This window comes from Megalobrama amblycephala, linkage group LG8, assembly GCF_018812025.1.
Source record: "Megalobrama amblycephala isolate DHTTF-2021 linkage group LG8, ASM1881202v1, whole genome shotgun sequence".
NCBI lineage: Eukaryota > Metazoa > Chordata > Actinopteri > Cypriniformes > Xenocyprididae > Megalobrama > Megalobrama amblycephala.
The window spans coordinates 22082109-22095279 of NC_063051.1; positions in this window are offsets into that span (position 1 = coordinate 22082109).

The window sequence follows — 13171 nt, forward strand, 5'->3', positions numbered from 1 at the left end:
GACTGAAAGGGAAATCCAGTTTTTAGAAAGCATAATGAAATAGTTTATATATTTTATGTTAATAATACAGTAATATCAAATTTTGTGAATGAAAAAAAAACAAAACTTTGACAGCCCTAAAAATACTTTTTGTATTTTTTTCCCTCAAATTTTCCACTAGCACCCCCTGGTGTTGTGGCCCACTATGTCAACAGACCCCAGTTTAAAATTACCTGCAGTATACTGTAATCTGGAATACTTGTACTTGCACACTATAGCATCGCTCCACTATTGCAATCCAACCCTAATATAATGTAAAATGTGTGCTCGTATGACTATGTGCCTAAATATGCTCTTCTCCAAAATTTGATCCTTATTTTTTTGATGAATAACTGCTGCCATGATAAATAGAATAATATACACAAACATTTCAAATAGAAATTCATGGAGCATGGGTAGATGCTTTGGGTTGGTGGAGGGTGGGGGGTTGTTAATATATAAAACGTCAACGCTACAAAGCATAAACAATCCCGAGAAGAACGCTCACTTAAATGGTTGGAGCATACAGTTGGCCTATTTTTGACAGAACATGGTGATACTGAGGTGTTTTTGCAGGCAATAAACAAGCACAGTGACAGGAAATAAATGATAATGAATAAATAATCATAAAAAAGAAAACACTTGTGCCTACCTTACAGACTTGCACTCCACAGAGGAGTGCATCGGAACCCTACCTCTAGGTGGCGGCAAGTCACTGTCTTAATGAGTGAGTCACTGAATCATTCATTCAAATCAATTCATTTAGAAATATTGATTCTTTCAGGAATGTGCAATGGTTCTGATGTAGCTTTGTTTGGAATTTTTCTCATTGAAGGAGCGAAAACAGACAATATGTGTCTAAAATGTAAGTTACTTAATATTAATGTCTTGTTTATTTATCTGTTCTATAATATCAAGATCACATTTGCAATATGCTTTTCTGGGACCAAAAGCACTCTTATTTGTTTGATATCTTATCGCTTAATTATATCATTATAAATATAAAAATCAGGAACTCATTATTGGGGCATTTTTCCCCCATAAAATAATTTTGGGGGGGATTTTTGTTCATTTTAAGGCAATTTTTGCCACAAGCCCCCGTTAATTTCAGTCTCTAGTGAGGAATAAAATAATAGACTAATCCTGTTTTGAAAAAGTAAACTATGTAATATTAAAACAGTCTGTAGAAAAGGTTTGTAGCCCACTTACAATTTACTGTTAAATTTATTACTGAAGGTTTGCTGATTCAAAATGTATTGATTTCTTTATAAAAATTGCAGTGCTTTTATAGCTGTGAAAACAGGGGGTGCTGCAGCACCCCTGTAAAATTCGGTACCTTCTTTCTTCAGGCGGCAATAGCACAATGCTAAATGTGCCATAAAAATAGCAATTAAGACAAAATAGTTTTGTGAATAAGGCACAGTCTACAATGAGCTTAATTTAGAAAGAAGGCATGTTTGCCGTGAAAAACTATTACTGTATAAATAGCTTAAATGAAATATTTAGGGCTTAATTAAACTGGATTGCCAGTGGCTGGTGAATAAATCTGTGCATACTGTGTTCAAAATTGCTTAGCGAAATTGAATGTTAAGCAACAATATGACTTTACATTGCACAATACCTGCTTTTTTGTTTACTTTTTAAAGGCAGAACCTGTTGTGTTTCAAAACATCTCTTTTCAAAAAAGTCAGACCAATGCATTTCTATTGAAAAGGCTTGGTGCTCTCCTTCTTTCTCTCTCGTAATTAGTGCATTAGAGATTTTCAATCTGGCACAGCAGGCAAGTCCTGGCTGATAAGCACGACAAGCACTTTTGTGAGGCTATTCTAAGCAAAGAAAAAAAAAGAAACAGTGAAGGGAAGAAAGAAAAAGAGGCTAATCAATTCTCAATCTATGTCATAAAGAACATTGTTCCCAAATTTTCTTCAAATCACTGTTGCTCTCAAGTCTGTGATTGACACATTTTTCCAAGCTTCTGATTGCATTCTGAACTGGACTGAACTTAATATTTAATTTTATAAGCAGCTTCAATCTTCTTACACAGAAGCAGTTAGCACCGTCACAACTACAACTTCAACATCAGTGTATTTATGTATGTATAACTAATATTTATCAAAAGGTATTTATCAAGGTAATTCTTGCCTTTTTACTCCCTCACATATACAATGAGATGAAAGCTGTTTTTTAAATCCTTGAACGGATTAGCACTTGTATATATTTCAGATTTATTACATAAATACATAAAACTGATACTGTATAACCTTAGCGCTTTTCACATTTTTTTTTTTTTTTAAGTGTAAAACTCTCAAATTCAAACATATCACCACAGTGTCATGTCTGCAGAGACAGAGGCTGAGAGATCTTTTTTGAAATGTTCAGTCTGAAGTCAGTGTTCTTATACTCACCTAACAACTGGCAAAATTCAGCTTCACATTGTTCCAGCAGTGGCGCATAACTAATCAGACTGATGCTAAAAGATAATAAAAATAGATAAGAGGGGCACAAACATGAATGGAAACAAATAACTTCTGTTCCTCAAAATGGTGTGAAAATGATGGTCAGTGATATTATGGGCCCATTAATGGTTGTCACTAATTTGCTTGGGTTCATTTCTGCAGATACTCTCACAAGAACAAACCTGCCTGGAGTAGCCGGTTTAATTGGGACATTTGCATCATAATGACCCATGAGTCAATTTCCTGCTATTTCCAACTTTATAGTCTTGAAACTCGACCAAACGCTCAAAGTTAATGAACACGTGAAATCAAGTCTCATGTAAAAACGAGGTGTAATAAAATATGACATTGTAACTTCTGTCCGTCTGTCCATTTGCCCCATATATGTCTCAAATCAACTCATTCTTCCTTAAAGGAAGAGTTGACTTAAAAGTGACGTTGACTATTCAACCATGTTTTCAACTACCTTTCTGGATGTCAAAAGGTGCAATGACGTTGCTGCCTATAGAGAATACGAACCGACGTCACGCCTCGTTGCATGCCGGGGCGCCGCCACCATTTTGACAGGATCGCCCTCTATTACTCGTACTGAAATTAATATGGATTCTTGCTTACCTTTTGTTTTGTTTCTGCCATTAAGTGGAACGTTAACATTTTTAATGGTATTGTTTGCAGGGAATAGAAGCTATTTTATGGCATCGCATAAGTTGAGATAAACCACAAGTTTTGTAGAATTTCATTTACAATGTTGTTTACAATCTGTTTACCGCTCACCGCTGCTTCAGCCATCGTATGAATATCCAAATAAATCTGTGTGATCACACTGAGAAAAGTCGATTAATTTATTTGTTGGAAACGTTTAAATGGTGCTTAAACGAGCATATTGAGTAGGCCTACAACTTGTCATTGTAATTCCCCTTTTCCATGATCACAGATGAGGAGAATCAGAGATCATGGGTCAAATTCAGCGGACAGACGGACACGAACACACTGTATTTTTATATTTATTTTAACAAATGACAACCACACTAAGCAATTTCCTACCTTTATAAAACTGTTATGAAGAAAATGTATAAAATGCTTGCATTTTAAGTAATACTGAAAGTTTATATTTTGGTCTCATCCGTTTTTCTGCATGTGCTTTATTTGTAAATAGAATTTGATCTCTTTAATATCAGTCTAAGTGCATTAAGCGTTTTCTTGAGAGGACATGAGAGGAAACCGTTTAAGATATAAACATGTTGCGTTCATATTTTGGGCTCATTTGCGTGTCTCCACACAGTATGCTTTAATAAATATGTACAGAATTGTTTGTTTGTCACATGAAGTTTTTCCTGTTAAGCATTTGAATGTCCCCGTCAAGTTCTGCTTATTCACGAGCGCAGTGAGAGTCAGACTTGCAAAGGTAATGTTAATTATTAAACCAAACGAAATCAAAACGTTCAAAAACACAAAAATCACAGCAATGTGATTCTTTTATTGAGTGATGATAAGCAGTGGGTTTAATCAGTGCAAAATAGATTTGCCATCCGGCGTCTTCTCGTCATCTCCTCGACCTGCTTCCCTTGGTGTTTTTACATGTAGAAAAGGCGAAAAAACGTTTTTCACTGTCTTGTTTTCTCTCAGAACGATGATCTGAGTTACTATCACAATTATCGATGCAGCATTAATGACATACAATGGTGACATTTTTCACAATCATGACAGAAAACAAATTACTGCACTAAACTCAATAACGGAAAGGCTGCACGATCCTGTCAAGATGGCGGATAAACAAAGAAGTTACCCAGAACTCAATGCGGCGTGACGTCAGATTCATATTCTCTATGTGTGGATCAAATCGGATTTCATCAAAAATATCTTAATTTGTGTTCCGAAGATGAATGCAGGTCTTATGGGTGTGGAACGACATGAGTAACAAATGACAGAGTTTTCATTCTTGGGTGAACTAACAATGGCAAAGGTTGTCAGCAACAAACACACTTTGTCACTCATATAACAAAAACAATAACAACAGGTTGCATTATAGAATTATTTATTTTGTAATATTTCTTTATTATTTCTAAATAAATAAATAAAAAACTGCAGTATATGTCCATGTTTACATGACAATACTACATTATTCCTAAGTTTCCCCTTTTGTATAGATGGTAATGAAACTGAAATACTAACACCTGTGTAGGAGTTCAGCTACATCTAATTTCTTTTTTTTTTAATTCAGTTTTGTATTATGTTTTGAACTTGAAGGGATAGTTCACCCAAAAATGAAAATTCTGTCATCATTTACACACCCTCAGGTTGTTCCAAACCTGTATAAATTTTTATGATGTTGAACACAAAGGAAGATATTTTAAAGAATGTGGGAAACTGAACAGTTCTGGGGCACCATTGACTTCCATACTATTTTTTTCCCTACTATGGAAGTCAATGGTGCCCAATAGCGGCCTGGTTACAGACTTTCTAATATCTTCCTTTGTGTTCAACAGAACAAAGAAATTTTTACAGGTTTAGAACAACATGAGGGTGAGTAAATGATGACAGAATTTTCATTTTTGGGTGAACTATCCCTTTAAGTTTAACAGATTTTAAAAAATGTATGTAAACATGCAAATTGCCATGTAGGTACATGTTTGTGTCAAAGTGAGAAAAGAATTGATGTAATTTAAAGGTGCCCTAGAACTTTTTTTTAAAAGATGTAATATAAGTCTAAGGTGTCCCCTGAATGTGTCTGTGAAGTTTCAGCTCAAAATACCCCATAGATTTTTTTTTATTCATTTTTTTAACTGCCTATTTTGGGGCAAAATTAGAAATGAGCTGATTCAGGGTGTGTGGCCCTTTAAATCTGGTGCTCCACGCCTCAAGAGCTCGCACTTGCCTTAAAGGGTTACTTCAGGATTTAGCATTAAGCTTTGTATTAGTAGAATACCACTAGTATTTTCGAATTACTGTGCTTTCCCCCTTCATATCAGCCCGAGATGAGAAATTTATGCATTTTTATTCTGTAAAAAAGCCTCCGATGACGCAAAAATCGTCATTTTGCATCATCGGAGGCTTTTTTGGCCAGAGGCATAAAACTACAGCCAGTAATAGCAGGTAGTTCCGCATTTTTTCACCACGCCCATACATATGCGCCTTTGAGGTTACTCACGGACATAGATCAAAGATTTTATCAAAAGTGGGTGTCAATTATATTTTTAAGCTTAACATATTTTGTTATAGTCTGCACTACATCAGTGGTTCATCTCGCAAATGTATCGGTCTCTGCAGTCATCTCAACCAATACAGCAACAGGCTTTTGTGGTAACGTTAGCATAAATAGATAAATAGACTAACTCAGTTTTACAGAACAGTGGCTTTACTTTGATAACAGTCAACTTATATGCAACTTATATGTAATTGTCTATCTAACGTTACTTTGCTAAGTTTCCTACCTCTAGGCGAATACGCTTAGTACCAGATGCCCAGGCTGTTCGTCCTCTGGGAAAATGAATATCGATCGCGGTGTCCTTCAGAATGGTTCTCTTCATTGCAAGGATTTTTGGTTCGTAGTCCTCGTGCTTGAAATGGAGACTACATATTCTGCGTTTTTTTAGGTTTTCTATAACGGTGTCATCTCCAAACTTCGGGTGTTTGATGGGCCGCAGCCACTGTTTACATCGCTCCAAATCTTTAACTTAATCGGAAAATGATGGAAACTTACTTGTCCTTTCCTGGTTTTGGGTATACATCCAGGTACAAAGCAATTTAGCACCATTTCGCTGTAAATGTATGAACTAATTCACGATTTATAGAATTAATATGTAACAAAGCAAGCCTAGTTGTTTGAATTTTCCTGGTAATTCCGCCTGTAACCGATAGGCGTGGTTTGGGCGTGGCCTCGCAGGGGCAGCAAAACAAGTGCATTCTGGGAGTTGTTGTCTTTCATCCACATTAGTCAAAAATACATTTTCTGCCTTTTCTCAGTCTAGAAAGCTCCAAATTCAAAAATAATTTCACATTTCTACTACATAAATGACCAATTTCAAATACACATTCATCTTTCCAGTGGTGAAGTACCCCTTTAAACAACATAAAAAAAGTTCACACAGCTAATATAACCCTCAAAATAGATCTTTACAAAGTGTTCGTCATGCAGCATGTCTAATCGCATAAGTACAGTGTTTATTTTGATGTTTACAGTGATTCTGAATGAGTTTGAGGCTGTGCCGTGGCTAACGGCTAATGCTACACTGTTGGAGAGATTTATAAAGAATGAAGTTGTGTTTATGAATTATACAGACTGCAAGTGTTTAAAAATGAAAATAGCGACGGCTCTTGTCTCCGTGAATACAGTAAGAAACGATGGTACCTTTAACCACATTTAACAGTACATTAGCAACATGCTAACAAAACATTTAGAAAGACAATTTACAAATATCACTAAAAATATCATGTTATCATGAATCATGTCAGTTATTATTGCTCCATCTGCCATTTTTTGCTATTGTCCTTGCTTGCTTACCTAGTCTGTTGATTCAGCTCTGCACAGATCCAGATGTTCTGCCCTTGTCTAACGCCTTTCATAATGTTGGGAACATGGGCTGGCATATGCAAATATTGGGGGCGTACACCCCGACTGTTACGTAACAGTCGGTGTTATGTTGAGATTTGCCTGTTCTTCGGAGGTCTTTTAAACAAATGAGATTTATATAAGAAGGAGGAAACAATGGTGTTTGAGACTCATTGTATGTCATTTCCATGTACTGAACTCTTGTTATTTAACTATGCCGAGGTAAATTCAATTTTTGAATCTAGGGCACCTTTAAAAGAAATAGACATTGAATACATTGTGTGCCAAAGCAGTGATAAATGATCTACAGTTTAGCCCACAATGACTGCTGTTGTGACTGCAGCTCCATGTGAAGAGTTTTCATTGTATTGTGACGCTGTGATGCAATTGGCCTTCGAATGCGGCCTTCGAAGGATCCAGCCTCTGAATTGGGATGTAGCTTTCGTCTGGCCTTGAATAAGGGCACGGACCCAACTCAGCAATCTCCACACGATTCCAAGTTCCATGTGACGATTCCAAGAAGTTTGTGTTTATTCCCTCATGTTTCCAAGTCTGCTGCAAGTGTGTATTCACCCGCCATACTTACCTGCTCATTGTTCCAACTCATGTCGACTGAGGTGTGTGCTTTATCTGCCAGCTCTGTCAGCTCTCCATCAGCCATCTGTAAGAAAAAGGACTCTCATCATCACCCATGTACTGTTTCAGTTATTTATTACTCGCTTATTTATTACAGCAGCAGTGTAGCAGATCTATTCCGCCAAGACCAAATACGTTACATTGCCATATCCATTATCATGCAAGGTATTTCCCAGACAAAGTATGGATTAAAAAAAAAATGTTGTCACTGAGATTTTACTAAGCACTGTGGTTTTAAGGTCAGGTCAAATTATATTAAAATATTATATATACCTGCTATGACAGGGTGATCTAATTTGTTTTCATGGCATTAATAAGTTATCAAAATGTCTAGGTATTATTGATATTATTGGTATTATTGATATAATAATAATAATGGTCGCTTCTTGTTGATGAGTTAAATGGTGTTGCATGCATCTATCTTTAACTCAGAAACCATTAAACATCAAATGAAACTGGAAAATGAATTTACACTGGGATAAAAATGTCCACCGCATACAACTGGTGTACACATACTGTAAGTATGAACAAGAAATAGGAACAGGCAAGCTGAACGTGGTTTTGAAATCTACAATACCAAAGTTTATTAATCCATATGTCATGCTGTGTTCAACAAGCGAAGAGAACTTGTCATCCTCTGTTCCGACACACCTTTTGACTTTGATATTATTATTTGATGTTATCAGGCACCTCTATAGATTGAGCCTTGGAATGGAACTGTCATGGAATGTTTGAGACCAACTGTGATTATTATTTTGCTGTTCTGGGCACACTGATGCTTGTTGATCCATCTGTCATTATGCAAAGTTCTCTTGTTGTGTCCCCTTATTATTTCTATCCAAGAAGAAAAGTGATGCATTTCATTCTGAGGCTATTCATGTAGGAATCCTGGTTACATTACATTTTTTTCCTTTTTTTTTTTTAATACAGAGCTGCTTGACAGTCTAATGTCTATAGAGTTGGGATCTGTTGCTAAGTCAAAATGATTTGGCTGCATATGACAAGAGAGACAACTTTTATGGCATGTCATAATATTGTAGGCATAACACTCAACTTAAAACAACATTCAAAACCAAGGAAGTCTATATGATACATGTTCTATTGCATCCCCATTAAATCCCAATGAGCTCTCCAAACAAGAATTGGGCACTTGTGAAAAATAAAATAATGATGTAAGGTTGCTTGCAAACAAATTAAAATACACAGCTATTTTTTAAATGACCATCAATGGTAAAAGATATTATTTGCTGCCAGATGGTGCAGTAATGACATACCAGCGGATGTTAACCAGGAAACTTTGACCTTTAAGCAAAGCAGTTTTTTACTTTAATGTGACATAATTTTGAATAAAACATATAAAAAAAAAAAAAAAAAAAAAAAAAACATGAATATTAGAAGATCTTTGTTTTGATCATTTGTTTTTGGAATAACATTCACTGGCGATTCGTACACAAGAAGTCCAGGATTGTTTATTAAATAGGGTCCATTTTGATTTCATTTTGACTGGAATTACAATATTAATCTGTTAGGATTCAATTTCTAAATCTCCAGCTACTGCTACTAAAATGGAGATTTTATGAAATAGCAGTGTGTCTTTAACCTGTGAGATGTTGGTTAACCTCTGTAATGGACATGCTCCTGCTGAATTTTAATGAGATAGGTATGTAAATGATAAATGAAAGCTTTTTCATTTTGAGACTGTGAAAAGGCACTTGAAACATTGTGTTCCATTAGCCAGGCCTGCCATTATTTAACAATTTATCAAAATGATTGAGCAGTAATTTAACACGGCTGTCTTGTGAGGCTTGACCTCTTGATGATATAAGATATGCAGGCAGGGCATCTGCAAAGAGCCACTGCTCACAATTACGGAGAAATAACATCAATGCACTTTATGTGGTGTGCAGGTTTGGAATTCCAGTTCGGTTGTGTGCTCAATATATATTGAACTGAAAGATCTTTGATATAAGCTCAGTGCATTTAGACCTATTGAGAGCCCATATCTGATATTGTTAATCAAATGTAATTAATCTTCATTGTGGGGATGCATCACAACAGTAATTTGGTCTAAAGCCCAAAGCGTCATTACACACTAGGGTGCCTGCAGGTCTTTAAAGGGTGTTAGGTGCTCTATTTGTGTATTAGAGCGTGCAGTGAACGAGCAAGGCCAAGAACATTACCCTTGCTTTGTATTGTGACACCCACCTCATCAAGATAACACACTTGGGGGTGTTTCATGCAGTGATAATCTTCATTTTAATTCCCAAGGCATGTCTCAAGGAGCATGGCTGTAGTAAAAGCTACAAAAAAGACATTTATTTGGAGCAAGCATTGAAAATTAGAACCGTTTGCCTCAAAATGTAATATGCAAAGGCACGGTGTGATCGCATCTGGTAGACTTTGACATTAGCATATTGCATGAAGCATTTAATACTGGATGCTGCTCATGCATGTAATTGTAATAGCATGTTGACACCGATCTCATTTCTTGACTGTGGTGCTTATTATTACAAATAATAATAATAGAAAAACAAAGATCATACACACTGATCAACCTGGCATGCAAAGAAAGACTAATAACCTTTTTATTGTAACTTTTAAAAAAAAAAAAAATATATATATATATATATAATAGATTGTTCATGACAATGACCTAATGTTATTTAGCACTTCAGCAGTCTGCAAGGAACACACCTTCTATGTCACCATAGTACATGCATTATCATTTTGCGCACGCATGAATGAGTTCAGGGCTAATAGCGTTTTTGTAATGCAATGCAAATGAATCTGCTCATCTGCAAAATCAGATAGGGATTAAGAAAATGCTGAAATAAATATTTTCCTTTACGAAAGATTAACCTCTCGCATATTCGTGTCGCAGTAAAACCTGCAGATGAAGGCCCTGGGTATGGGTGAAAGAGAGCAATCGGGGCTGGTAAACATGGCAGGTCGACTGGCGAGATAATGGAAAGGTACAGGCACAGACGACAGATGGAAAATTTCTCTTCTGTCATTTGAGAAAGGCTAGATCAAAGCTCCATTAATCAGAGAGGGGCTGTGGGGTGCAGGTGATAGAACGAATGTAGTAGAAAGGAGGTTTGCTTTGGGGGCAGAAAGCACTGCTGGAGGGAATGGATGGGGTGAGGTGGAGGGCAGGGAGATGGAGGGATCATGGGAAAGGTAGGAAGGGGAGAACAAGACTGAGCTCTTGGGAAATGTAATGATGAAAAGAGATGGATGAAGGTGAAAGGTCACAGTGGAGACTGGAGGTTGAGAGGTTGACCTTGCTTACATGTGTTTCCTGAGAGTATTGAGGATCATTACAGGGTCGTGGAATGGCAGAGCAGGTGCTGAAAGAGTACATTAGCCATTACTTTTCACCTAACAGTTTTGAATGTCGATGTAAGAAGAGCCTAGTCTAAATGATAGAGGAATATAGGCAGATATTTTTGGGACATAAGTTAAAGGGTTAGTTCACCCAAAAATGAAAATAATGTCATTTATTACTCATTCTCATGCCGTTCCACACCCGTAACACAAATTAAGATATCTTTGGAACACAAATTAAGATATTTTTGTTGAAATCCGATGGCTCAGTGAGGCCTCCATAGTCAGCAATGACATTTCCTCTCTCAAGATCCATTAATGTACTAAAAACATATTTAAATCAGTTCAAGTGAGTACAGTGGTTCAATATTAATATTATAAAGCGACGAGAATATTTTTGGTGCGCCAAAAAAAGAAAAAAGAAAAAAAAGACATATAGTAATGGCCAATTTCAAAACACTGCTTCAGGAAGTGTTCTACTTTGGCACTCCGAACCGCTGATTCGACACGCTGATTCATAATGCTCCGAAGCTTCCTGAAGCAGTGTTTTGAAATTGGCCATCACTATATAAGTCATTATTTTGTTTTTTTGGCACACCAAAAATATTCTCATAGCTTTATAATATTAATGTAACCCCCCTTACCCAGGTCCTACTCGCCCCACTCTGTGCGGGCCTCGAACCTGGGTCTCCGGCGTGGGAGTCGGATGCTCTAACGAGGAGGCTAAAGGCTGCAACCTCTTGAGTCAGTCGCTAGAGCATCTCTTGAGATTAGAGGAGTGAGGTTTACTCACACAGCAACTACTAGCTGGCCTCCGTTACACTCACCCCCCTAAACCTCACTCCCATCCGGGTCACGGCACCAATGTAACCCCCCTTACCCAGGTCCTACTCGCCCCGCTCTGTGCGTGCCTCGAACCTGGGTCTCCGGCGTGGGAGTCGGATGCTCTAACGAGGAGGCTAAAGGCTGCAACCTCTAGCGTCAGTCGCTAGAGCATCTCTTGAGATTAGAGGAGTGAGGTTTACTCGCACAGCAACTACTAGCTGGCCTCCGTTACATTAATATTGAACCACTGTACTCACATGAACAGATTTAAATATGTTTTTAGTACCTTTATGGATCTTGAGAGAGGAAATGTCATTGCTGGCTATGCAGGCCTCACGGAGCCATCGGATTTCAACAAAAATATCTTAATTTGTGTTCCGAAGATTAATGAAGGTCTTACGGGTGTGGAATGGCATGAGGGTGAGTAATAAATGACAGAATTTTCATTTTTGGGTGAACTAACCCTTTAAGGTACTTCATTTTCTGCAATCATGAATTATTTCAGCTTCCATGAAGCTTTGCATTCAGTTCAGGTTTGTGTTTGGAATCTGATTTCATTATTTACATTATTTCATTTTCAATGTCTAATAAACATACATATATTCTTATATGTTTATTATTCCCCAAATTTGATTGGTTGAGCGGTGTTTCAATAGTGCTGATATACAGTTCAACATCATTGAGTCTTTTCAAATTTTCACTGTTTTTTTTTATCACTTCACTTGATGGTGTTTGTGTTCCAGACTGTCAGTCTGGGTATTTATCAGTGACTCTTTATATGTTTCATAGTTATGCCAGTAGGTGGCGATAGTAATGGGAGAAACAAAGCTTTTCGAAACTTTGGCTACGTCTGAAAACTGGAAAATGCTGCCTTCGGAGGACACATTTCAAGGTAGGAAGGCATCAAGGCATGTCCGAATCCAATGTTAGCTTCACTTCCTGTTTCCTGAGATACCTGACTGATTTTTGAAGGCAGCATGGATGTATGCTTCGCTGCCTTTGATATTCCACAATCCTGTGCATTCCATTCTATGACAGTTGAGCTAGAAAAATGAAGATGGCATCCGAAAGTTGCGTTTGCTGGTCAGTTTGTGTGTAAATATAAGTTTTTGACCAACATTTGACACTTTTGATGTCATTTCTAGCGAGAATACTACTATAGTAATTAAATATTTGTTTAGTTCTCACCGAAGCTTGTGTTATTTTGCGGTAGATCATTAAACTGTTACGCTGCCTTAGAAGTCTGTCTGAGAAAGCAGCAAGGCAACAAGTCAGCTGCCTAGGTTTTCAGATGCAGCTTTTGAATCAGTTGAACCAATTGCTTTACAAAATGATTCAGTTTCGAAGCTCTCAAAATGCC